This window comes from Urocitellus parryii, chromosome X (assembly GCF_045843805.1).
Source record: "Urocitellus parryii isolate mUroPar1 chromosome X, mUroPar1.hap1, whole genome shotgun sequence".
Lineage (NCBI taxonomy): Eukaryota > Metazoa > Chordata > Mammalia > Rodentia > Sciuridae > Urocitellus > Urocitellus parryii.
In genome coordinates, this window is record NC_135547.1 from 12,973,970 (window position 1) to 12,997,434 (window position 23,465).

Here is a 23,465-nt window from a genome sequence, read left to right on the forward strand (position 1 = left end):
TCTGCTTAATATATTCTGGAAATAATTTCATAGCAGTATATACAATTCTTTGTTATTACTGTTACATGGAATACAGAAATTTATGCAATGAGATTTCTATTGATGTATATTGAGTTGTTAGCACTACCAACTGTTGGTAGTAATGGATATCTTTCTACATATATCTTTGTGCAACTTTAGGATGAATATCTAGAAACAGAATTTTAGATCAAGGAATATATATATGTACATTTAAATTTTGAGAGATTATTTTTTTATAATTAATTTTAATTAATTGTTATATTACCCTCAAGAAAATAGTTTAGGTAAGAGATCTCTCATATTAGGAAAAGGTGTAAAAGGGATGTTTAACCTTAAATGTGTGCGTGTGTATGTGGTGTGTGTGTGTGTGTGTGTGTGTTGATAGGCATGGAACCCAGGGCCTCATGCATGCTAAGCATGTGTTCTAGCACTAAGCACACCTTGAGCCCCAGAACTTGGGGATTTTATGGACAGAATGCAAGAACGTGTGTAATTTAAGAGAGGAGAAAAAGAATCTGGAATTTTATTTCTACTAACTTCTAAAAAATAGCATTTTTTCACATATAAATACAGGCAACAAACCATAGTAGTATTAACAATAATTGCAACCTTGTCACCAGAAGCAAGTTCGGATTTTTTTTTTTTTTAAAGAGAGAGTGAGAGGGGGGAGAGAGAGAGAGAGAGAATTTTTAATGTTTATTTTTTTTTAGTTCTCGGCAGACACAACATCTTTGTTGGTATGTGGTGCTGAGGATCGAACCCAGGCCGCACGCATGCCAGGCGAGCGCGCTACCTCTTGAGCCACATCCCCAGCCCATTTTGGATATTTTCATTTCACATTACTGTTGCTGCAGCTACCTTGAAATATATATATATTTCTGCTCACTACTGCTTTTAGTTTTTAATTTTTTCATTTATTTATTTATTTTTGCAGTACTGGGGATTGAACCCAGGGGTGCTCGCTCTACCACTGAGCTACACCCCCATCCCTTTTTATTTGTTATTTTGAGACAAGGTCTCATAAAGTGGCTGAAGTTGGCTTCCAACTTGTGATTCTCCTGCCTCAACCTCCTGAGTCACTGGGAATAAGGCCGTGTGTCATTGCACCTGGCTTTGTCACTACTTTTAAATAATGGTAAATAGTAGATTCATTGCTAGATCTGTTTTTTTAATGCAATAATTAAGAAGCATACATATTTATTATATCACAAACTTTTAAAAATGTTTTTAAATATTATTATGAGTGTATTTCAATATGATTTGTAATTCTATGTATTTTATTTTATGCAATCATATTAGTTATTTATCACTGCATAGCAAATTACCATAAACTTATTGGTGTAAAACAGCATACATTTACTATCTCACAGGTTCTGCGGGTCAGGAAATTATGCCCAGCCTTGCTAGGTCCTCTGTTTCAAGACCTCACAAAGGTTATCATCAAGGTATCAGCTGGGGTTGTGGTTTCATCTTGAGGCACAACTGGGGAAAGATTCATTTCTAAGCTCAAAAGGTACTGGCAGAATTCAGTTCTTGCTGCCTGTTAGACTTGTTCTTGTCACTCTGTTTCTGTAAGAGCTATCCTGATTTCCTTGACCCACTAGGCTCTTCCATAGGGCAACTGATAACATAGCTGCTGTTTCATCAAAGTCAGCAATCTGGTAGCGAGACAGAGGTTAAAAACTTATGTAAGATTTCTAGAATAGCTGAGTGAAGAGGCCAGCTGACTCACTCCCTAACAAACAACTCTTTATCTGGAGAAACTATAAAAAGAATTATTTAAAGTTTTTGAAAATTGTCCTAAGGGCATACAAGTGGAGAAATATACATTAAAGAAAGTCCTTCTCAGCCATGACCTGCTCTGCCTTTTCCCTCCAACCACAATTCCATCCAGGGAGAAAGTACACTGAATGAGAGCTCGATTCAAGGCAGGTACAGTCAGGAAGACAGGGACTCCTCACCTCTCAGCTCCCAGTCAAGGGTTTGTTTTCTTCTTGGGAGGGGCAGACCCCACCTCTGTGTTTCAGAAGCTTTTAGACAAGTACAGCTGAGAGTTTCTGGGGTCCCTTCTCTACCCAGCTTGCACTTGTAGGGCAGATGCTCTAACCCAGACACAGCAGGACAAGAATACTGGGTGCTGGTCTACCCTCTTTCCAATTAGCTGATACTGTGTGGATTGTATGATGGGAGGAGACAACCAACAAGGCTACAGGGCCACCAAGCTAATGAACATTTCACAACTTAGTCTAAGGGGCCAATACTACCCAGATAGCGAACCATTAAGTTACAAATTCAGCAAAGGCATCACAAGAAAACCATAAACCAAAAATCCTTAGGAAAATACATGCCAATATCCCCCAAAATACTAGCAAATTAACTCCAGCCACATATAAAAAGAATTGTACACTATGAGATTTATCTCAAGAACACAAAGGTGGTTTAGCATGTAAAATCAATGTAATGCATCATACTGATAGAATATAGGGAAAAACCTACATTATCATCTCAATAGACACATAAAAACATTTGCCAAAATCCAACACCCCTTTATAATAAAAATACTCAGTATTCTAGGAATAGAAGGAAATTTACTCAATCTGACAGAGACACACCAAAAAAAGTGCATAACTAATATCAAAATCAATGGTAAAGACTGGATATTTTTCCCCTTAAGATCAAAAACAAGACAAGCATGTCTGTCTCATTGCTTCCATTGATCATGAACAGAGGATCTAGTCAATGCAGTTATGTAAGAAAAAGAAATTAAAAATCATCCAGATGAGGAAGGAAAAAGGAAAACTCTATTGAAAAATGCCATGATGTTGTATATAAAAAATTAGGAAATTCACTAAAAATATTATGATTAGTAAGTTCAGTAAATTATAGGCTATAACATCAACATAGAAAAGTCATAATATTTCCATATATTACAATGAGCAATATGAATATTAAGAAAATAATCTCATTTGCTAATTACCAATTTGATCATTGCATAAAACATAGCTATATTGAAGTAGCACATTGTATTCCATAAATATGTACAATCATGTATCAGTAATTTTTTTTCATTTAAAAAGGGGGAATGAAACAGTCATAGGAACATTCTAATAAGTAGGGCTCGGATCACTCACCTTATTGTCATGCTCAGTTGCCATGCTCAGGTTTATGCTATATACCGTTGTTTTCAAAGGATGTTCCACAGAACCTGAGCATTCCAATCCCCTGGGAAACTTCTTTAAAAGACGTATGGAATCAGATTTTCAGAGATGAGGCAAAAGAATAATGTTTTAAAAGCCCCATCAGGTGATTCTTATGCCTAGCACTCAATAAAAGATAACAATTGTTTATAAAATACAAGGCCAGGTTTCCTATTCTTTTGCTCTTATAGTTCACAGTAAATAATAGTTAGTATAACACATTCCTAGTCCAGAAGTTCAGAATGATCTAAGGGTTCCATGAAGCCATGGGGCAGAGATGCCTATATTGTTAATAATCTGAAGATCTAAGTAGATCACAGCAATGTTTAGGAAGTTACCTGTCTATTTTCTGTTTTGCATATTAAGTCAGCAGTAAAATACATTTTGTAAATCTCCAATATTGAAATTGTCAATGGCCAAAGTAAATGGCCCTACCTGGGCTAGTCAGCTTTTTGACATTGTAGCCAAAATACCCAACAAGAACAACTTAAAGGAGAGAAAGTTTATTTGGGGCTCACATTTTCGAGGTCTTAGTCCATAGACCGACCAGTACATTGCTCTGGGCTGAAGATGAGGTGGACATATGTGGCAGAGAAAGCTGCTCAGGTCATGACAACTAGAAAGTAGAGAGAGGCAAGGGGGAAAGAGAGTTCACAGGGAAGATGTACCCTTCCAGGGCAGACTCCCAGTGACCCAACTCCTCTAGCCACACCCCACCTGCAGACAGTTACCACCCAGTCAGTCCATTCAAACTAGGATGGATTGATTAAATTATAGCTCTTGCAGTCCAATTGTTTCACCTCCAAATGTTCCTACATTAACACAGGAGCTTTTAGGAGACACCTCATATCCAAACCATTGTATCACCTGAGTAGACAGACTTAGGCATGGTTACCCTTTGACCCAGTTCCTGTCAGTATAAGTAGTAGACCACAAATGTGAGGGAAACCAATAAATTAATTTAAAAATTAATTAATTTTTTAAAAAGACTAGGGTTGGGCTGGGATATGGCTCAGTGGTAGAGTGCTTGCCTAGCAAACATGAGGCCCTGGGTTCAATCCTCAGCACCATATAAAAATAAATAAATAAATAAATAAGCAAAATAGAGCTATATAAAAAGAAGACAACTATTTTAAAAAGTGAAATTCATTAAACAAAGACTAGGGTCCATTAATGAATGCTTCAGAGACTGACACTGGTCAGTCAGCACCTAAGAGAAGATGGGAGATATGTAAGTACTGCAACAAGAAGCAACATCTAAAGTACCACATGAATGACTCAGACCCTACACCTTACAGGAGATGAAAAGAAGAAATGAGAAGGGGAGGAGTGAAGAAGCATATCAGACTCTCCAGGAACAGGTGTACTTTAAGGAAAAACTTGAGATACCTGTAGTTTTATAATAAAAAATGTAAAGCAAATAAAGCTCTATTAATATATGATTGGCTGGGGCTAAAATGTAGGTGATGGAGCAAGAAAGCATCTCTGTGGCCATGAGTTAAAATAGGTCAAAAAGCCCTAGGAGAGGGACTAAGTACAGAGGGCTTGGTATCTGGTGGCCATTCTAGCCAGTCAACAGATATATGTTGAGCATGTATTATATGCCATACACACTCTTGGCACTAGAGAGACAGTAGTGAACAAGGTAGATGACAACTACTTAGGCCCAGATAATTAACATCTAAATCTCAGTGTTCTCATCCTTAAAATGGGAGAAACATTTATTATTCATTTCTCATAGGGTTGCTGTGAGGATTAAAGAAGGGAAATGCATATAAGGTGTTTTCCGTTGTTTGCTGCAGAGTAGACACATAATAAATGAAATAATTAGCCTGATGGGGGGATAAGTGGGTCATCAACTCTGCTGTGAAAAATGTATAGGGTTTTGATTGGCAGAGACAAAAGGAAGATGTTCAAGTAGAGAGAACAGCATTAATTAATTAAGTCACTCATGCAAAGAAACTTTTTGAGCATCTATGACATGGCATTCACAGGCATATTTCCTTATATGAATTCAGCTATATACACTAGGAGAAAATTATTTTAAATAGTACAGGCAAGTCCTCCAACCATTACACTCAGTTACTATGCACCCTGGATTGAGTGTGAGATGAGAGGTGTAAATCTGTACTTGTGTCTCCTAGTACAAACACCACTTTGCAGAATGCATTATTTTATTTAAAGATTTACACACACACACACACACACACACACACACACACACAGTTCATATAGTATGGCCAATTACAAGAGCAAGTCAACTACTTATTCTGGGGATAAAAAAAAAAAAAAAGAACAACACAATCATCTGCTCTCATACTGCAGAAAAAGCTAGCAGAACTAGACTTCCCAAGCAAAGGATGTCAGTCATTCTCCAATGTGCTCCTTCCCAAGACATTCTACGACATAATTTTGACCACATAATTTATATCTTACATCCTGACTTTAGGACCTGTCCTCACGTGTAAAGAGTGACTTCACTGTGTGTGCTAGGCATCATGCTAGATGCTGGAGGTACAATGGTAAATGAGACAGAACATACTTACAAAACAAAGAGCTGATGGGGTACTAAGGTTGAGGCTGGCATGGACAGTGAACAAATCTGCTTGGCTGGGAGGATCTAATCAAACAAAAGGCAGGAGGTGTACTTAAAAAGGTAAGTTGATGTCATGTGGCTAAGGATGTCAAATGTAAAGCTAAGGCATTTGGAATAGTGATTAAGGGGTGTAACTTAGTGTTAGAAAGCTTGCCAAGCATGAGTAAGGACCTCGGTTGGATCCCCAGCATGAAGGAGGGAAGGAAGGGAGGAAAGAAGGACAGATGGATAGACCCAGGAAAGTAATGAGTAAGTAGAAGACAGAGCTTATGGTAGTTCCCAAGACTTCCTTCTTTCCTTCCTTCCTCCCTCCCAAGAAACCACCAGCAGCTGCCAACTTATTTTGAGCAAGTAAATTAATGACACAGCCAAAATCCTGCTTCACATCATACTTAAAAACTAACTCAAAGTAGATCAATGACCCTATATGGGTAAGACCAAAACATATATAAGGAGAATATACAAGTAAATATTCATGATACTGAATTTGCAATGAATTTTACACATGATATTAAAAGTATGAACAACAAAAGAAAAACAGATAAGTAGAACTTTATCAAAATTAATATTTTATACATCCAAGGTCACTGTTAAGCAAGTGAAAAGGCAAACTAAAAATGGGAGCGAATATAAAAAAATAGGCAAAAGACTTTAATAGTCATTTTTTTCAAATAAGATATACAAATAGCTAACAAGTATGTGAGATATTCAACATCATTAGTCACTAGATAAATGAAAATCAGGATCATAAGATATCTTTTCATATCCACTAGGATGCCTTTTATAAAAAAGACTATAACAAGTATTGATAGGAAAAAATTGGAACCTTCATAAATTGATGGTGCAAATGTCAAATGTAAAGAGTGACTTCACTATGTGTGCTAGGCATAGAAAATGGTACCATTTTCTCTGGAAAACAGTATGGTAGGTCCTCATAAAGTTACACATAGGGTCACCAAGTGGCCCCACAATTTCACTCCTATGCATATACAAAAATAATTTGAAACATATTCAAAAACTTGCATATAAATATTCATAGCAACACCATATATAGCATAATCAAAAGCTAGAAAGAACTAAAATTTCCATCAACTCACGGATGGTTAAATGAGAAGTGGTATATTAATATAATAGAATATTACACGGACATAAAAAGGAAGACAACCCTGACACATGATACAAAATATATGCACCTTGAAAATATTAAATTAAGTGAAAGAAGCTATACATCATGTATTAGATGATTCCATTTATATGAAAAAATCTAGAATAAGCAAATCCATCGAGACAGAAATAAGAGTAGTGATTTATTGGTGCTCAGGGAGGAAGGAATGGGAAATGACTGTGTATAGGTTTCTATTTAATGATGAAAATATTTTGGTACTAAATAGAGGAGATGGTTTCAAACATTGTGAGTGTACTAAATGCCAGTGAACTATACACTTTAAAATAGGTAATTCTGGGGCTGGGGTTGTGGCCCAATTATAGAGCATTTGCCTAGCATGTGTGAGGCACTGAGTTCAATTCTCAGCACCACATATAAGTAAATAAATAAAATAAAGGTCCATCAACATATTAAAAAATAGGTAATTCTACATTTTGTGAATTTTACCTCAATAAAAAAACATGTATACAGGAAAATATGTACATAATTATTGAAAAGTGGGGAAGTTTGGGAGGGATTATAGAAGCTATAAAAATAACCAAATAGAAGTCCTAAAACTGAAATGTAGTTTTTGATTTAAAATTATTGGAAGATATAAATAGTATATTGGAACAGAACAAAAATAAAAACCAGTGAACTTGAAAATAGGTCAGTGAAAATCCTCTAACTGAAACTGAGAAAAAAAATATTGAAAAAAATTAAGAAGCTTGATTATTTTGCCACAAAATTAAAGAATTTAAAATTAAACACTCTAAAGTTCACATAATCATAATTGAAGAACGAGAAGCAAAGAGAACAAGTCAGAAAAAAATATCTAAAGTTTGGTCAAAACCAGCAGTTCACAGATCTAGGAATCTTAGTGAAATCTCAAAAGAAAACCACACTTAAGCCCACTGTAGACAAACTGCTGCAAACAAAGATGAAAAAACAATCTTAAAAAACAGAGAGAAAAAAAAAAAAGACACATTATTATACATTGAATGGAAAAAAGATAGTCTTTTAAACAAATGGTGCTGGAGCAATAAACATCCTCATGCAAAATAATAACAACAACAATAACAAAGGTAGACAGAGACCATATACCCTTCATAAAAATTAACCGCAATTTCACCATGGAAATAAAGGTAAAATGCAATACTAAAAAATTCCTAGACAATAATACAGGAAAAAAATCTAGATGATTTTATGTATGGTAATGACATTTTAAATATGGCATATTATTATTATTATTATTTCTGTGTAAAATGTAATAATTTAAAGGTGTACAGTGTAAGCCCTACAACTGAAAAGTGGTACTACTATAAAAAAGCTGTTACTAAAATGCCAGTAGAGAAAACAGAATGAAATACAAAAAACATTCAACCCAGAAGAAGACCAAAAAGGAATAATATAACAAATAACAGAGGGAACAAATAGAAACAGGGTAGGCTCAAACTGCCATACCAATAATTTCATTAAATATAAATGCATTAAACACTTCAACAAAAGACAGAGGTTGATGAACTTGATAAAAAAATCAATATCCAATTATATGTTCTTAATAAGAAGTGTACTTGAAATACAAAAACTCAGCTGGGTTCAAAGTGAAAGGGTGGGATAAGATATACAATAAAGCTGTTGTGGTTACACTAATGTCAGATAAAATAGACTTCAATATAAGGAGTGAATCATTACATAATGATCAAAGGTTAGTTAATGCAGCAAAAATATAAAACAATCCTGAATCAGTATGCAAGTAATAACAGAACAACAAAATACATTAAGCAAAATTTTATAAAAAAAGAAAAATAGACAAATCTATAAATCATAGTTGGAGATTCCAATTATTGTCTAATATTTGATAAATAGATAAAAAATGAGTAAGGATGTATAATATTTGAAAATTACCATGAAGAAATTTGGACCTAGATTAAGCTAGACCAAATTCTGGACAATAAAACAAGTTTCAATATATTTTAAAATATTTAAATTATGAAATATATTATCTGACCACAAAGGATTAAATTAGAAATCAAAAACAAAAGCGTACCTAGAAGATCCTCCAATATTTCCCCCAAGAAAGTTAGAAACATTCTTCTAAATAGTTCATGGTTACAAAAGAAATCACATGTGAAATTAAAAGATAAGTCAAAGTATATTTAAAAATCATCAAATTTGTGAGATGCAGGTAAAGCAGTCCTGAGTGGGAAATTAATAGCTTTATTTTTACATTAGAAAACAATAAAGGTTTAAAGTGAATAAGATTCTACTTTAAAGAATTATACAATTAAGAGCAAGTTAATTCCATATTAAGTAGGAAAATATAAAATAATAAAGAAATGAAAAGAAAAAGACAAACCAATACAGAAAAAAATCAAGAAAGCCCCATTTTTCAAAAGATTAATAAAATTCATAAAATCCTAGCTAAAAGTAATTAAGAAAAAAAGACACAAAACACAAGGTACTAATTTCAGAAATTATAGAGGTGGCATCACATATGCTACAGACATTAAAATTATATGAATAGAATATTATGTACAATTTCATGCTAACAAAGTAGACAATATAGATGAAATTGAAGAAGTCTTAAAAAAATTACCAAAACTAGCACACCAGAATTTTTGAATAGTGAAATACCTAAATTAATTTAAATTGTAAAACTTTCTCACAAGGAAAGTTTCATGAGTGGATAGCTTCACTGGTTAAAACTACCAAATACTTAATGGAGAAATAATACCAACCTTAAACAAACTGAATGTTAAAATCACTGCAGAGATAAATTAGACCCAAGTAAATGAAGAAATGTTTATAGATTGAGTCATGATATTAAGATTTCAATCCATCCTAAATTGACTTATAAATGCAACACCATCACAATGAAATCATATCAGGCTTTAACATTAATAGAAAAGCTAATTCTAAAATTTATATATGCATATGTGAAGGGCTTAGAAAGCTAAAGGGTTCTTGCAAAAGAAGAGCCAAGTTGGATGGTCTGTACTACTTAATTTTATGTTATAAGATTAAAACAATCAAGCTGTGTGGTATTGGCATAAGGATAGGCAAATAGGTCAATGGGATAGAATAGGGCAAGATGTGGCAAACTTTCTGTAAAAGTAAAGATAGTAAATATTTTATGTGTTTCACACCATATTGTTTTTGTCACAACTACTCAATTCTGTTATAGTGTGAAAGCAGTTAGAAAAAAATTAAATGAATGAGTCTATCTTGTTCTCAGAAAACTTTACTTATAGACACTGAAATTTCAATATCACATAATTTTCACATCATGAAATACTCTCCTTTCATTTTTTTCTCAACCATTTAAAAAGGTGAAACTGTCTTAGCTCACAGAACATACCGAACAGGGCCAAAATAGGAATTTGTTGCAGATAAGTGGTATGATTCACATCTCCATTAAGAATTAAATAAGGCCACACTGGAGGGATTTTTTGGTAAGACATATAAAATGGTGGGTCATGTTAAAGGGTGTGGAGAACAGAATGAACCAATGAATGGGGGGTAGCCATGTGGAATGTCTTAGAGCAATCACCTTCATTTTGCCATGTGACTCACCAGAATTGAACATGGGGAAATGAGCAGGGACTAACAAGTCATTTTGGAATGGGTCTTTAAGTAGTATTGGGTAAACATCCCTTTTTCTAGCTACAGCATCCCGGCCTCCCCAGCATCTCACCCCCAACCCCACAGAAGTGTCAGGAGCAGTGCTTTGTGATGTTCAAGCCACTCCTGGCCTACCATTGGCTAGGGAAATTCCTTGCTTACCAAACAAAGCTGAAGGGTGGAGCCCCTCGTTACCAAGGGGAGGACATATATAACAAGGACTGGGACTGGGGTGGATCATTGGGAGGCTGAAACATTGCTAAGGAAACCTGCATATCAGAGAAGCCTAATATGGAACAATCAACTGCAAGCACAGAACAGTTACGCCTAAAAACCAAAGGGAAGAAGGAAAAGAAGATCTCTCAACAAAGGACCAAAACCAGTGGCAAGGTCAGGTTGCCCTACCCACATTCCTCCTCTTCCCCACAGATCCCCATAAGACCCCAGTTCTGTCCTTGCCCAGCACAAACCCCTCTTAGCCTGCACCCCCTGCCATGAAGCACCCCTCTTCCTACACAATCCCTTTCTTGTCCCCCAAACCAGCACCCATTGGACTCATTTTGTTGTACTTACAGATGCAGGAGAAATCAGCCAAGGCGAAAAAAACCCTTCAAAGGAATCCCAGGAAAAAATGTTCTCCATCATCCCCTTCCTGTTCAAGAAGGTCTAGGGGAATAGTTAGACCAACAATATTCATCTGTTTCCACAAGATGAATAAGATGCAGAATAGCCAGCAGATCAGGAGCAAAAGACACTGGAGAATCCAGCCATTCCATGTCACAACCTGTGCAGCCAGTAAATGCAGAGCCTGGGCCAGAGACTTAGAAGAATTAGCAGCAGCATCTTCAGAGGTAACTGTGGAGAAATGGGCAGTCACATAGAAGCCAACGGGATCATGGAGTTTAACAACTGAAATAAAATCCATCAGAAGCAAAAAGGAGATGTGTTTCTGTGTCTGTGGATGAAAGGCAGGGGGCAGTGGTGGGTTCTTCAAGGTTTGGGGCCAGACCAACTGGTCTATAGCTTGCCATAGGGGATAAGGACTGGGAGAGAATTGAAAGACAAATTTCTCAACACTTTGTCCCAGAGACAAGAAGAAAGAAGGCTTTGATAATAGGGTAGAAAGCAATATCAAGGTCAAGTTTTCCAGAGCCCAGATGGGAAGAGGGTTTGATATGTAGTATATGACAACTACACTCCCCTTCAAAAGACAATCGAAATCACCTCTGGGTCACCCATGTCATAGTGGTATGGTGTACTGTACTCCATGATGTAAGCAACTGAAGGGCCTCAAAAGGACCAAAAAGTCCATGATATTAAGAATCATTGGCAGCAGTCCTCAAGGATAAAATAATGGAGTTTGGGGGCCATAAACAAAATACTGATTAGACTACTTTCTTGTTAAAAAACTTGGGGTGGAGCAGTGGCAGGGGGTGTGGTTTGCCCATCTGAGCCAAGAAAGGAAAGCAATGTCCATACAGAATTTAATATAATAATAAAACCCAATAAAACTCAATCTTATTTTTATTAACACTATAACCAAACAGTTCCAAATGCCCTCTCCTCCCCAAATCATCTTTAGGTTTAAATATTGAAAAATTGCTCTGATTAACATTGTTTCAATAATACACATGCAAGGTTCAAATTAGCTGATTTTAAAGTATTTGTATTTTTTTAATATTTAATTTTTAGTTTTTTGGCGGACACAACATCTTTGTTTGTATGTGGTGCTGAGGATCGAACCCGGGGCCGCACGCATGCCAGGCGAGCGCGCTACCGCTTGAGCCACATCCCCAGCCCACGTATTTGTGTTTTAATAATCAATTTATTCTACAAGAAAGTTAATTTGGATAAATCTCTTTTAAAGATTTGGCCCCATGGTAATATCTAACATATACACGTCTACATTTTAAAAAGTTGACTCTAAGGCTGGGGCTGGGGCTCAGCGGTTAGAGCACTCACCTCCCACGTGCGAGACCCTGGGTTCAATCCTCAGCACCACATAAAAATAAATAAATAAAATAAAGGTGTTGTGTCCAACTACAACTAAAAAAATAAATATTTTTTTAAAAAAAGTTGATTCTAGGGGCTGGGGTTGTGGCTCAGCAGTAGAGCACTCACCTAGCATGTGTGAGGTCCTGGGTTCAGTGCTCAGCACCACATAAATAAATAAAATTTTTTTTTTTTTTAAAGTTGACTGTATAGGTTAAAGGTGTAGTTCAGCTCTAAAGCACTTGCCTGGCATGCATGAGGTCCCGTGTTGGCTCCCCAACACTGCAAATGAATAAATACATGAGTAAAATAAATAAAAAATGAACTCTGAATTAAAGATTATGGTACAATGGTTAAAAAGACAAAGAACAAATGCAGCTATTTCTATTCTGTGATTCTATATAATTACTTGCTTTAGACTGAGGTCCAAAGCACTGAAACAAAGTATTGAATTCAGGGAGTATATTTTGGGGAATAATAAATTTTCACTACATGGAAAAATAAATTACCTTCCTGAATTTGAACAATATCTTTAAACATGAAATTTATTATTTATTTTAATACTACATTAAAAATCAAACTAAAGGGCTGGGTTTGAGCACTTGCCTAGCATGTGTAAGGCACTAGGTTCAATCCTCAGTACCACATAAAAATAAATGAATAAAATAAATAAAGACCCATCAACATCTAAAAATGTTTTTTAAAAAATCAAAATATTTTATCAGTTGTATGATTTACTAATTGCCTAAGTTGTACCTTTACAAGTGTATTTTCTTAAAATTTCCTTATTTTGCCAAGTGCAGTGGCACATACTTGTAATCCCAACACCTAAGGAGGCTGAGGCAGGAGGATCATGAGTCCAAAGCTAGCCTCAGCAACTAAGTAAGGACATAAGCAACTTAGCAAGATCCTGTCTCAAAATAAAATATAAAAAAGGGCTGAGGGGCTGGGGTTGTGGCTCAGCGGTAGAGCACTCTCCTAACACGTTTGAGGCCCTGGGTTAGATCCTCAGCACCACATAACAATAAATAAAATAAAGGTATTATGTCCATCTACAACTAAAAAAATATTTTTAAGAAGTGGTTGGTGCTGAGAATGTGGCTCAGTGGTTAAGCACCCTGGGTTCAATCCCTTGGTATCAAAAAAAAAAAAAAAAAGTCTTACTTTTTTGTTAAAATAAATATAAAATGTACTATAAAAGAAAATTTACCCCATTTTTTTTCTGAATGTGATTATTTAATTCATGTGTATTATTAAAAATGTATCCTATTGAGAAGGGGATATTAAAAATATACCTCAGAACTCAATGTATAGTCTAAGTGATTGAATTATGCATATTAAATAAATTTATTATATACTCAATGGTTGAACTGTATACATACACAGATCTCCAAGGGACAACTACATTAATTGTGCCACAGAGGGAGAGAAGTTATTCTCTAAAATCCTTCATGATTTGGTCCTAGTCTTTGGGGGTTTTGTTTTCTATTTTCCTTCTTTTTAAAGTATAATTGACCTCCAATAAACCATACTTTTTGCGGGAGTTACTGGGGGTTGAACCCAGGGCCTTGTGCATGCTAAGCAAGCACTCTACCACTGAGCCACATCTCCAGTCCTAAACCTCACATTTTAAAGGGTACAATTTGGTAAGATTCAATAATATATATATGTATGTATATATATATATATATATATATATATATATATATATATATATATATGATAAATTATCACCTCAATTAATAGTGAACATATTCATTCATAATCTTCTAAAATTTCCACATTCCTCTAGGAAATCCCTCCTTCCCCTACCCCCCGCACCACCATTTCCAAGAAACAGATATTTTCTGTGTATGGACTCTATTTTTTACATTTTTATATAAATGGAATTCCAGAGTAAGAAATTACTCTTTCGTGTCTATCTTCTTTCACTGAGCATAATTATTTTGAGAAGCATCCATGTTGTTGTGTGTATCAACAGTTCATTTGGCTCATTCCTTTTAATTGCTGAGTAATATTCCACAATTTTTTTATCCATATATAACTATCTGTTCATTCAGTCATCTGCTGATAGATATAGCTATTACAAAGAAAACTGCCATAAACATTCATGTATAACTGTTTGTATGTATTTATATTTTCTGTTCCAGGAGTGGAATAGCTGAAACAACATAGGCATGTTTAACTTTTCAAAACAGTGAAACTTTTTTCCGAAGTGCTTGTTCCACTGTATATGATAATCCTAGTTCCTCTATGTTCTCACTAACACTTTGTATGATCAAACTTTTTAAAAATTTAAACCATGTATTTTAATATGTGTGTCACAGCATCCTACTGTGGGTTGAATTAACATTTCTGTAATGGCTAATGATGATGAGCACATTTTCATGTGCTTATTTTGACATACATATATCTTCTTTTGTGAAGCTTCTGTCCAAATCTTTGTCCTTTTTATTAAATTGGTTTGTTTCTTTATTATTTAGTTTTGAGAGTTCTTTATATATTGTAGCTACAATTTCTTTATTGGATACAAAACATGCAAATATTTTCTAAGCTGTAACTTGTCTTTTTAGTTTTATTTCTTATTTTTGGTACTGGATATTGACCCCTAGGGCACTCTACCACTGAGCTACATTCCAAGCCCTCTTTTTATTTTGAAACAGGGTTTCACTAAGCTGCTGAAGCTGGCCTCCAACTTGTGATCTTTCTGCCATCACCTCCAAAGTAGTTGGGATTATAGGGGTGAAATTTTATTTTCTTAACAATGTCTTATTCCTAACCAATACTTTTAACTTTAACACAGTTTAATTTATCATTTTTAAATTTTATGGGTAGTTCTAGAGGTTCTCTGAACTTCTATATTCTCTAAATTTATATCTTTTACCAAATTGGAAAAGTTTTCAGTTACTGTTTCTTCAATATTTTCTACCCTGTATTCTTCCTCCTGTTCCTAAAGACCTGCTCATTTTTAAAATTCCTTTAGTTTACTTATTTATTTTTATGTGGTGCTGAGGATCGAACCCAGTGCCTGACACGTGCTAAGCAAATGCTCTAGCACTAAGCCACAACCTCAGCCCAGGCCCTGCTCACTTAAAAAAATATTTTCTCTTTTGCTCACATTGGATTATTCCTATCTACTTTTAAGATCACTGATTCTTTCCTCTGTCAGTTCTGTTCTATTTTTGAAATCATGCAGTGAGTTTTTATTTTAGTTACACTGTTCAGATCTGAAATTAGTTTCTTCTTTATATATTTTATTTCTTTGATGAGTGTCTTTCCATTTACTTCAAAAAAATTTTGCCCTTATTTGTTTTAGCGTTTCAAGTGGGGGAGCACACTAGGGATTGAACCCAGGGACACTCTGCCACTGAGTAACATTCCCAGTCTTTTTTATTATTATTTTGAGGCGAGGTCTCACACTAAATTGCTGAAACTGGTCTCAAACTTCAATCCTCCTTCATCAGCCTCCCAAGTTGCTGGTATTACAGGCATTTGCCACTGTGCCTGGCTTATTATAGCATTTTATAGCTACTTTAACATCTTTAACATTTCAACAACTGCATTGGCTTGGCATTTGGAATCTTTTCATTATTTTTCCACGGGTATAGGAAAATTTTCTGGGTTCTTAATATGCTGAGCTATTTTGGAGTCTCTCCTGAATGTTTATATCAATTGATTTTTCCATTTTAAAGAAAATTGTGTTAAAATCTCCTACTATAACTATGGATTTATTTAACTTTCCCTATATATCAATAAGTTTCTGTTTATATATTTCAAGGTTAGAAGTTCTTCAGGTGGAATTATTCAAGTAGGAGTTAAATACATTTTTTTTTTTAGTACTAGGGTTTGCACCCAAGGGTGCTTTGTCACTAAATCACATCCCTGGTACACCCCCACACACATACCTTTTTTTGTACCAGGGATTGAATCCAATAACACTTATCCCCCACCCTTTTTATTGTTTATTTTGAGACATGGTCTCACTAAGTTATTGAGGGCCTTCTAAGATGGTGAGGTTGGCCTTGAATTTGCAATCCTCCTCCTGCCCCACCCTCCCAAGCCACTGCGATTACATGTGTGTGCCACCATGCCCAGCAGAGTTCAATTTTTGAAGGCAAAATCGTGTTGTAGATATGCCTATCCTGTTTTAGGTCTTGCTTTGGCAGAGATGCTGAACACCAATTATTAACAACTAAGGGCCAATTTTGCTGATTTTGGTATAAAACTTCCAAATTCTTTGGAAGAATTTTCTTTTACTAAAATTAAAATCCACTAAAAATAAGAAGAAATAATTCTTGCTCATTGATATTCCTGATTTCTATAACGTGATCTACTATTTACCAGTTCTCACAAAGGAAGGTTTATGCTGAAAACTGTTGGAGCAAAATCCATTAGTATTGTTCAAATGGTGGAGGTCTTTTGTATTACAAATTAATTGCAAAGAATAAAACAAGAGATAAAACTCTCCTAAAAATGGGTTTTTCAAATATTCTTCTCGATATTATTAGTATTTTATTTCATCCAGTTTATATAAGCACCAGAGTTTAAATAGCTCCAATACATTATGGTTTGAAAAAATATAATTATGCCAAGTCAACTTGGAGGGAAATCCATGCCAGCAAGTCTAAAAAGGATTACTGCCTGATGTTGTGAGACAGCAGGCGGATACTCAAATCCCTGACCCAGCTCAGCCCCAGGCTTGTCATCAAAGCAGGTAATTGCATGGCCAGGTTCACCTTGATGATGGGGACCCAGAACAGAATCCTTCCTATCAAAAATGACTGGTGAAAGCATTCCGTTTTGTTTAGTCAGCATTCAGAATGACAGAGAAGAGAATATTGCTGCATTAATTGGAATGAATTTTTATAGGACTGATTGAAAATTAAAAAGATGCCAAGCTCTGTTTCCATGAAGATGGGGGAAAAAAAAGGCAAAGTGGATCCCTGTCTGCAAGGTCAGACACAGAGTCTGTGGGAAGGGAGTGGGATCTTTTTCATAACATTCAAGCAAAGGCCTTTCAAAGACCTGGCATAGGGAAGGGTAATGTTTGAGCTTACTACTGAGGTCACGGTGTTTCTGTTTGTTAGCTAGGTGTATAGCAGGATGTGCTGTGCAGGGAAACTGGAGCACCATTCAACAGGTTTCCTTTCCTTTAGACTATTTTTTTAAATTTGTGCTACATGAGATTATGTCTCATGTAACACAAACTAATTTTTTTTATAGTTGGACACAATACCTTTATTTCACTCATTTATTTTTTATGTGGTGCTGAGGATTGAACCCAGGGCCCCGTGCATGTGAGACAAGCTCTCTACCACTGAGCCACAACCCCAGCCCTCTTTTAGACTAATTTAATATCACATTTCCTCTACTTATATTGAAAGTCAGGATTCCAACTAAATTCCAGTTAAGCAATGACAAAAACAACACTTTAGCTCAGTTATTTAAATCTAGTAACTAAGGGGTAGAGTTGTAGCCCAGTGGTAGACTACTTACTTACCTAGCATGTGTGAAGCCTGGGTTCAATCCCCAGTACTGGCCCCCTCCCCCCAAAAAGCCAGGTGTGGTGGTGCACACCTATAATCCCAGTGGCTAGGGAGGCTGAGGCAGGAAGATCATGAGTTCAAAGCGAGCCTCAGCAATTTATTGAGGCCCTAAGCAACTCAGTGAGACCCTGTCTCTCAATAAAATACAGAAAAAGGCTGGGGAGGTGGCTCAGTGGTTGAGTGCCCCTGAGTTCAATCCCCAGTACCAAAAAATTCAATCAATTAATAAATCTAGTAAATATTATATTCAGTTAAATATAATTCTTGTTTCAAGAAATTAACAAAATTCTAGTTACACTTGTATGCTCACCTTCCTTTATGAAAGATGGCAAACGTGCACACCCCAAGATAAGACCCAGTGCCTTCCCACAAATAACTCACTCTATTGAGGACAGAGGCAAAGTGTCATTCAAATTTTACACAACAGTGTCATAATAAAGGAATGCATGCATGCCATGGAAGCAAATATGAAGGTCACATAAAACGGAGATGACAGAGAAAGCTTCCTGGAGGAGGCAATGCAGAGTAGCAGCATAAATAAAGTCCCCAGGTGACAATCAGCAGGCTAATATTAGGGTGAGATTAGGGCAATTTGATGTTGCTAGGCTGCAAAATTCAAGTAGGAGGCAGCAAGTTGCATATAGAAATATTGGGCTGGGCTGTGGCTCAGTGGCAGAGCACTTGCCTAGCATGTGTGAGGCACTGGGTTCAATCCTCAGCACCACATAAAAATAAATAAACAAAATAAAGTCCATAAATAACTAAAAATATATTTTAAAATAAATATTTATGAATATGTGTATATATAAATGTTAGTATATAAACATAGATTTTCTTGCTTTATTAGGACCTAAATAATAACAACAAAGAACATACCCTGCATGCAGGCCTGGATTTTAATGCCACTCTCCAATAAAGAAACCAGGGTTTCTTGAAGCAATAGCTGATTCTAGGATTAGGAAAGGAAATATCCAGATGAACACAGAGCCAGAAAGTAAGAAATTACTAGGAAGGAAAGAAGGAAGGAAGGAAGGAAGGAAGGAAGGAAGGAAGGAAGGAAGGAAGGAAGGACAGACTGGGGCACAGTAATGGGGATGTATTAAAGGGATAGAGGAGATAAGTGAAAGAGCTCCAATGGCCAAAGCTAGAATAGCCAGAGCAACAAAATAAGGTAGTATCAGATTATATCCCAAAGTATAAACATTATCCATCAGTCCATATTGCTGTTTATCAATGAATTAATGAATATAAAGAGAAGAAACAAGCATTCCAGGTGGAACATTCCAAATAATTTATGCAGATATTCCACCCTCATGCTGTAGAGCCTGATTCCCCACTCTTTACGTGTGGGTTACATAGAGTGACTTGCTTCTGAGTATGCTATAGGAAGGGAAAAGGAAGAGTAACTTTATAGGGGAGAAACCTGACAAACACTCCCTTAGCCAGGTTCAAGATCAACCTTAACAGTGATGTCCAACTGATAGCTTGTATCCTTGATTGATGTGATAAAATAGCACACCGAGGTCTTCCTCAATTTTTGGTAAATCTAAAAATGTGTTAGGTTATTTAATTTTATTATTATTAATTGATTACTAATATTAATATTATCTTTCATTTTTTTCTAAATAGAAATCAATTCACTAAAACTGTATGGTATTATATAATACCATACAGTTTTAGTCAATTCCCTACTCTCTTCTATTAATCTATGAGTCTATTCCCTACTCTCTTCTATTAATCTATGAGTCTATTCATCTGTTGACACAACAGTCTTGATCACTGTACCTTTATAAGTTGTGAAATAGGAGTGACTCCTTTCTCTTTATTCTTTTTAAAAATTGTTTTAGCTATTCTTGTTTTTTGTCTTTTCATAAAATTTCAGAATGATCATTTCTATTTATATATGAAACAATTTTAACAGAAATTGAGAAAAAATTCCACATCATTTTGGAGAGAACATATTATGCCTATTAATTTAGGTCTTCTAAGACTCTTTTCATTACCATTTTATACTCTTAAACATCCAAGTTCTGTACATGTTCAGATTTACACATAAGTACTTCATTTTTAAGTGGCTGCAAATGGTCTTATTTTGTTGTTTTGTTTTTGCAGTGCAGGGGTCAAACCCAGGGCCTTGCACATGCTAGCCACATGCTCTACCATTGAGCTCTAGCCTCCGGTCATATATTGTTAAAATTTAATGTCTACATCTTAATGGTAGTATATAGAAATAAAAGTGATTTTTGTAAGTTTTTCTTGTATTCTTTGACTTTCTTAACTTACTGATTAGTTCTAGGGATTGTTGTGTAGGTCTCTCGGGATTTTCTACAACAGATCATCATTTTAACTACAAGTGGAGATAATTTACTCTTCTTTCCCAATTTGCATGGTTATATTTTCTTTTCTGGCATTATTGTCCCAGATAGGTCTATCAGTATTATGTTGAATAAAGGTTGTGAGACCAGACATCTTTGCCTTATTCCCAATCTTGGAGAAAACACTTTGTCTTTCACTATTAAGTATGATGTCAGCTGTAACATTTTGGGGAGGTACTGGGGATTGAAAGTCAGGAGCACTCAACCATTAAGCCATATCCCCAGCCCCATTTTTTGTGTTTTTTAATATTTTTTAGTTGTAGATGGACACAATACCTTTTGTTAATTTTTTTATGTGGTTCCGAGGATTGAACCCAGTGCCTCACGCATGCTAGGCAAGCGCTGTACCACTGAGCTACAACCCCAGCCCCCCAACCCTATTTTGTACTTTATTTAGAGATAGGGTCTCACTGATCTGCTTAGGGCTTTGCTTTTTGCTAAGGCTGGCTTTCAACTCTCCATCCTCCTGCCTCAGCCTCCCAACCTGCTGGGATTATAGGCATGTGCCACCACGCCCAGCCAGTTATAACTTTTTTACATATGTTCTTTATCAAGTTGAGGAAGTTGGTCCCTATTCCTTGTTTCCTGTTAAGTTTTTATCATGAATGGGTTGAATTCTGTGAAATGTTTTTCTGCATCAACTGATATGATCATGCAGTTTTTCTTCTTTAGCCTGTTGATGTGATAGATTATATTAACTGATTTTTGAATGTTGAATTAGCCTTTCATCCCTGAACCCAACTTCATCATTGTGTGTAATTCTTTATACATACTGCTGAATTCTATTTGCCAATGTTTTGTTAAGGATTTTTACATCTATATTCAACAGGGATATTGGTCTGTAGAGATATTGGTCTATTTTCTGTTTTTTTTTCTTTTTCCCCCCAGATTAGAAAACTTCTATTATTCTGTGATTCTATTATTCTGATTCATTTTTCTGTCCTCTCCATTTTGCTGTTGAGACCATCCACACCGAGTATTGTATTTTATTACTGTGTTTTCAGTTGTAAAATTTTCATTTATGTCCTTTAGATTTCTCTTTCTTTGCTGAGATTTTCTAGCTCTTACTGAATCATTTTTTTCCTTTTGTTTCAAGTGTTCATAGTTGTTCATTGAAGCATTCTTATGATGATTACTTTAAAATAACCCTAATATTTGTGTATATTAATTTTGGTATCTATTGATTGTCTTTTCTAATTCAAGTTGAAATTTTTCTGGGTCTAGGTATAATGACTAATTTTCTACTGAAACCATATTTTGGGGGGATTATATTATGGAGATTTCAGTTCTTATTTATTTATCTATTCATTCATTTTTGTTCATAACAGCTTTATTTGTAATAGCCAAAACCTGACACCAGTGGACTGGGGATATAGCTCAGTTGGTAGAGTGCTTGCCTTGCATGCACAAGGCTCTGGGTTCAATCCCCAGTACCACAAAAAAACAAACAAACAAACAAAAAAACTCAAACTGACACCATCTTGAATGTTCATCAATAAGTGGATAAACAAATTATAGTACCATATGCCCAGAGAATAGGATATTACTCAGCAATAAAAAGGAATGAACTATTGATACATACTACAAAATGGATTAATCTCCAAGTACTTATGCTGAATGAAAGTAGCCAAAAAGTATATATGGTATGATTCCATTTAATATAACATTCTTTAAAAATTAAAAATAGTATGTACTGTGGAACTCTTCTACTAATTCAACACTGGTGGCCATCATACCTACATTAGAAAACAGTTAATTAGAAAGCAATCAATTATGACATCTCTATATTTGTATTATAAATTTAAGTCTTTAGTCTGAATCTTTCCTAACATTAGTAATCTGATACTGTAAGCATCTTCATAATGAAATAGAAAGAAAAATCTTGATGAAACTTTGGGTTATTCTGGGTTTTATCTTACCAGGTTTTGGAGAGGATCAAATTAATAATTTATTTAAAAGTGTTTTGGTAAATGTCAAAAATACCATATAAATTAAAGTTATTATTAAAATGACTTTTAATCCCACCCCCCCAAAAAATATATCTACTACTGGGCATGGTGCACATACTCATAATCCCAGTAGCTCACAAGGCTGAGGCAGGAGGATCACAAGTTCAAAGCCATGCTCACAACTCAGTGAGACCCTGTCTCAAAATAAAATACAAAAAAAAATAGCTAGGAATGTGGCTCAGTGGTTGAGTATCCCTGGGTTCAACCCCCAGTATAAAAAATATATATGTATATATGGTATCTACTGACAATAAGAAGATCAGTTGTTGCTTTGAGGTGAGAGAGTGGAGTGGCAGAAAAAAGGGTACAGAGTATACAGAAGGGTACAAGGAAACTTTTGTGAATTTTGGATGTGTTCATTATTTTGATTGTGGTGATGGTTTCAGAGGCATATAAACGTGTCTATGCACAGCATCAATTGTCCCTAAATAAAACAAAAACCAAAGGAACCAGAAAAGGCTATCAGGACAGGAGAGATGCACATAAAACAGAATGGAATTCTTCACTGCTGCTTCTCAATATATAAATGAACAACTGGGGACAACTTTTGCTATTAATTCTGAAACCTCTTTAGGTTTCTGGACTCCCATGAAGAAACTTTGTATGCTGAGCTTCCCATCCATGCCTGACTCTGTCATTGATGAATCTATGATATCGATGCAGAACTTATTAATATTATTATATTGTATTGTATTATATTTGTTTTGTACCTGGGATTGAATTCAGGGGCACTCAATCACTGAGCTCCATCCCCAGCCCTATTTTGTATTTTATTTAGAGACAGGGTCTCACTGAGTTGCTTAGCACCTTACTTTTGACGAGGCTGGCTTTGAACTTGCAGTCCTCCTGCCTCAGCCTCCCAAGTTGCTGGTATTACAGCACCTCCATGCCCAGCAATATTGTATTGTATTTTGATTTTCATGTAGTAAGAGTTCAAAAACAAAACTATATAAAAATATAC

General features: G+C 35.4%; 1 non-coding gene across 1 annotated transcript; it reads left to right on the forward strand.

The window, feature by feature from the left end:
- Positions 1–21,860: 21,860 nt before the first annotated feature.
- Positions 21,861–21,934, forward strand: Trnaa-ugc (transfer RNA alanine (anticodon UGC)). Its single transcript has one exon. It is a non-coding gene; the product is annotated as a tRNA-Ala (tRNA).
- The last annotated feature ends 1,531 nt before the right edge of the window (positions 21,935–23,465 follow it).